A 5,932-nucleotide genomic window follows, 5' to 3' on the forward strand; every position below is an offset into this window, starting at 1 on the left:
AAGTTTTAAGTGGTATGAAAGAGTAAATTTATCAAATTGTTTCTAACGTGAAACTTGTCTATTTAAGCACAACAATAAATTTTCTATATTGGTTGTTTAATGCGATCCGGGATTATAGTAGGTTAGGTACTACTGTTGAAAAATATTATCAATGAGATATACTTTTATATTTAGCAATTAAAATTATAATAATGATCGTTAGAAATTAAATCTTGCAAAAGTTTTGCCAATATGAAGTACCTGCACTATCATTCATCAATGTATAAGGTGAATAAATGACTTAAACTCTTAAAGATAAGTAGAAAGTTATTACGATAAGACACATCATCGTCCTCGAAATTTCTATACGCCTTAAGAGAACTAAATGTATTTTCGATTGGTGTTAAATTTAATGGTGTACGCAGAATTTTCCTTAACGCCTCAATGTTCCTGTCGAATCTAGAGTTTGATCCGGCAGTTATAATAAAAGGACAAAATTGAATCTTTAATTTAAAAATGATTCGCGTTTGTATATCCCAATCACTAATATCCGCGTCAAATGCTATAATTACATTTGGTGGATTATATGGAAGTATTATGTTAACATAATCGTAAAAGGACATGCCATAACCATGGACCTCGAATTTTCCCTTATATCGGTTGCAGAACGTACAAACATCAATATTTACGTGTACGTTCGGCATTTCTGATCCTATCAATACAACCTCTAAATGATTTATTACCCCACGTAAAGCATGCAGCACTATTTCCCAGGCGAGTATATATTGTGCATCTAAGACATTTGCGTGTATTATGTGAACAACATAGTGCGTACCTCCTATATGGAAATTTCCATTTTTTATCCCGTAATACAGAGTCAACGGTCCTGATAAGTAATCAGAATAGAATTTCTTTAAATAATCAGATTTAATATTTATAAATGTTTTAATGAATTGTTGCATGTTAACAACATTACATATACTGGTGGAATTAACCTCACTAAATTTATGATGAACCAATGTTGCACGATGTAGTAAAAACTGATCTGTTTCGAGACACAATTTCAATTTGGCGCAATTTGAACGGTGATGATTTTTCAAAGCTTTTGCATGATTCGAACAATAGTTCACGCAATAACACTCCGTACAAGTTTGAAGATTACTCTGATCATGACAAACAAAACATGATTTAGCGAACATGATCATCTGCATTTCGTACGGCTTCATATCACGTTCGAACTCCGCTTTGACTAAACGTAAAAGCTCTTTCCTCGACTTGATCCAATTCTCCTGACTGAAATTACGAGTTTGCCAGAATTGCGGGTGACTATGTGAAAGCTTTTCTAAAATTTCGCAGATCTCTTTATGATTTTCCCTATCTTTTGGTTTGTGCCGCAGAGTACAATAACAAACCATGTTACACGAATAACATGTACTGAAATCTGCAGAATATGTTTGCGATTTTGTGGGACCTCTCTTGCATAAATGACAAATATTTGGATTGAAGAAGTTGCGGTAAATCTCACTGTTTGAAGAACCGCTATCCCATGGTGAAAATAGCGGTATCTCGGACATGTGGATGTTACGATGTTTTTGTTGCCGGAACGACGTTAACGACAACATTTTTCTGTTGAAGATATGCCAATATTTTGATGTAATGGATATGTACAGAAACGCGTTTTTTACCAAATTAATGTATAAGCAATGTACGGAACTTGGTACTTCTCTTAGCGGGAATAACACAATTTTACTTTCACAGTTTACGGATAAATTTAGCGACTATTCGTAAAGCACTGAGGAGATATCTAGAAATTATGTTGTTATATTTGTGTAATATTGTAGGTTTATTTATATTTTTTCCATGTCTCAAGTATCATCAAACGGTATTTGCTTTTAAATTGTAACGAACCTAACTTTTCCTTTATTAAATATTATTATATTTACTTCTCTCGAGCTTTCCTTTTATAATTAAATCAGTTGATAAATATCGTGGTGCACATATTAAACGTTAGCAATATATCCAGCAGCATTATGCGTCCCCTGCGGCATGTATCATGCTCATTATTATTTCGAGTTAATATAAACACACACACACACACATCAGTTTTGGAAATTTCAAAATCTTCAAATTAACAAAAATCAGGGCACTATTGTAATAATATATTCTTGAGACTAAATAAAGCAAAAATTAAAAAATTATATGTTACGTTCATTAGGATATGCTACCCCAACAAAGAAAAGTAGATTTATTGCATGCAAGAATGATATTCCAGTATCACTTTTTCTTCCGACAAATAGCAAGATATCGTAAGTTAAATATTGAAAAAATTATCAAGTTCTCCTCAAATATCTCAAAAAATATTAGGCAAATAAAGAAATATTTTAGACAAAAGTTGTTCAAATTAATTGGTAGAAAAAACAGTGTAAAGAAAAATAAAGGTTCCCATTTGGAAAACGCAAGTTGACCTTCAAATGACCTTGAAGGTTATGGAATACACCAAAGCCGAGCATATCTATAAAACGGTTAATTATCAGCTGCTACCCATCCACTCGAACCTCTTCATTAGTTCTCCAGTAGAATGTCCACACTTCCTGACTGAAAGAAAAATTAACGAGCAACAATGTCGACGCATTGTCACTTTCTTATCATATTTTTTGTCTTCTTGAGATAATAGCGTCACAATTATGGTTGAAAGAATAATATCTTTCTTGAGTGCAATAAATCCAGTTTTCTTCTTCGTTGTAAGTTCCATAATGAACATTATATGATTTTTTACATAGTATAATATAACATAAACGATTCTCTCCATCAAGTACGATTGTGGAATTTGTTTAAAATTTTATAATCCTTAAAATAGGAGAAACAAGTACGAGTTAACATTATCTCTTAATAAGAGAGGGACAGAGAGAGAGAGAGAGAGAGAGAGAGAGAGAGAGAGAGAGAGAGAGAGAGGGAGAGAGAGAGAATGCAGGATACACAGGGATGCACGTAAAGTAGCAAGGGGGGTTAGAAGAAGGAAGTCTATTTCCGGAAAAAAGTGGAAAAATTCCAATCTGCCGGCTTGCTGAAAAACGCTACGGCGATTCATTTCGTCAGCTCGAGTATGTTTACGCACGTACGTTGATGCGTTCCATGCTGCGTCAGACGTGACCATAGAATCAGGTCATCGGACTGGCCGGATGATTTAATACTCATAGACACGTAGGCAAACGACACTTCTGAATTCGTTCCGGCGATTTTCGCACTCAAAACTGCTGATGTTCTTGGATAATCCTGGGTGTTTGGAAGTTTTCGGGTGTCTTGTAGCGCTACCTGGCATCCCCTAGTCTTTTGAGTTTCATCCGGGAACACAGGTACTAGAGTAAATTCGGATAAAATGACGTTACATACGAAAAAGATAAGCCATAGACTGTAATTTCTCAAAAAATTGCTAAACAGTGCGTTTGTCTTGTCAGTCTCAAAGACAATTGATATTTACGCATACCTTATTCGAAGTAATATTCTGATATTATATTATGGTCATCTTAACCCACTTTACCTTATCTCTCAAGTCTACCATTATTATTCGACAACCGAGTATTCCTGAGTATTCAGTTATTTATCTTTATTATTATATTATCTTTATTATCTTTATTATTATATCTTTATTATTAGTCGACATTTCTTTTTTAGGTTAAGCTGTATGCTTAAAAGTCAAAACAAAATCATTTTTTAAGTTATGAGATTATGATTGATTCTAATCAATTTGTAAAATTATATCATAATTCATAAAGCATAAAGTAATAAATTTTTGATGAAATAAGTAAAAAGATAAATAATAGAATAATTTTAGTTGAGATTAGGTGATTAGATGATTAAATAATTAGATAATTGAATAGATAAGGTAAGATGAATTATCATATAATTTATAAATATTGAAACAAATAATACCAATATTATATATAAGATAATTTACAGTAATTTAATATAAGAAATTTTCAGTTTGCATATCAGAGTATGTCGAAATAAGATATGAAATATCTAGCGAAGCATTTCTTTGTCGATCTTATTTTAACCCATTTGCATTAGGAGCGGATATATTCGTTTATTTCCTTTTTCCATTACCACATAAATAGGTAATCGTGATGTCTTTACTGAAACAAATCACAAATCACTGTAATTATATGTTTTTCATACGTTTATTGCAATGTCGTCAATCTAAAAAGAAAAAGAAGAAGTCAGTGATATAGGCATCTTTTTTCAATTTTTTAATGATATACATGAGTTAATATCTCTATATGCAGATTTACGTGGAGAATCAATATATAAGCATCAATATATGAAAAAGCATTATTTCACTAAAAAAGTTGTTTGTTTTCCGATACTTCCGTGATGTTAGCGGATTTATGTTCCAGCTATTGGAAAAATCGGCGGTGCTGCTCGAAAAGCGATCGGATTTAGACGATTTGTGGCAATGTAGTTTCCAAGTGTTACCGCCTGCTCCGTGCTACAAAGAGCATATTCTCGCAGCATTTTTTTTTCTTTCTTCGAGCCACCGGTATACCGGATGCGACATATACCGCGCGCGCGCTGCGAGTCATAAAAGTACGTTAACCCGCTTGGCAACAAATTTCCGACCGTTTCTTTTTTGCCCGAGCGTCGGCACTTCCTTCGGCTTCGTGATAATTTTAAAACCTTCTCCCGTTTAAAACCGTCCTCCTCCTGCTCCTTTTCCTCCTCTTCCTCCTCCTCCTTCTCCTCCTCTTCTTCCTCCTCCTTTTGCAATTCACCCGTTCGTTACGACCGTTATCTCGATATAACGCACTTTCGGCGAGTAATCGCCGAAACATGGCCAAAATGTGGCCAAAATGAGAATCGACGCCGGTCGTTCATTTTCATTGAGCGACTCCTTACGAAACAATCTTGGAATTTAAACGCGCCTTATTTCCCTGGTTTCACGCGATTCGCATACCGCTGCCATTTTTGTTCTTTTTTGTGTTTTTAATACTTCGCGCGGAACTCTTCGTGCAGGATTTGTTTTTCGCCTGTTTCTCCAAGTCTTATCGTTAAAGTTAAGATACGAAATTTGTGACTTTTTGAAATTTTGAAAGCTATGAAATTTATGAACGAACATCTCTTTTCAGGTAATGAAGCGCTATTTATAATAGAAGCTCTTTTGTCCATTTAGCAAACATAAACAACCGTACTATTAGGTGACCAAAAAAGTTTATGTGGTTTTGCATATTAAAAATTAAATAGAAAAAAATGTTATAATTGATATATGAATAAATGTTATAATAGATATATGGATAAACAATTGATAATTTTTTATTATCAATAACGGACGATTATTCTGAACATGTTACTTCAAGTGCTTCAAGTGATTCATCGCTAGGAGAAAATTTTTTAAATCATTTCTGTGCAGTATTCTTCTTCTTTTAGCGTTCTTTTAGCACATTTTCTCCAAATGCTACTCATATCTTACGACATGCTTCCGCAACTTTTGACCCGAGTTTAAATTCATAAAGCAAATATGCTCGAATTATACTCGATTCGACAAACATTTTAAAAATGTGAATGATCACAAACCAAGAGACTATGTCACGACAAAGTTCACCATTTAACTGACGCAAATCTGTGCTATATGATACGCATAAACACGAACGCCCGACAAGTCAAGAAAATTTGATAACTCATTGCATTGAACTCAAACCAAAACCGCATGAACTTTTCTGATCACCTAGCATAAAGGAGAAAGATCCATCAGAACAATCTCAAATCCGGTTGAACAAATTGAATTTTAACGTTGCATACCAACTATACCAGCGAACCAACTATCTTAATTGTTTATGTAAAATAAATTTAACATTTAACAAATTTATCTCATCATTATCTTATATATCATTTGATCTATTTAATTTTCTTCTTCTCGGATAAATTATTTGTATTATATCTTAATCAATACAATGTCAGG

This window comes from Harpegnathos saltator, unplaced genomic scaffold (genome assembly GCF_003227715.2).
Source record: "Harpegnathos saltator strain DR-91 unplaced genomic scaffold, Hsal_v8.6 scaffold587, whole genome shotgun sequence".
Taxonomy (NCBI): domain Eukaryota; kingdom Metazoa; phylum Arthropoda; class Insecta; order Hymenoptera; family Formicidae; genus Harpegnathos; species Harpegnathos saltator.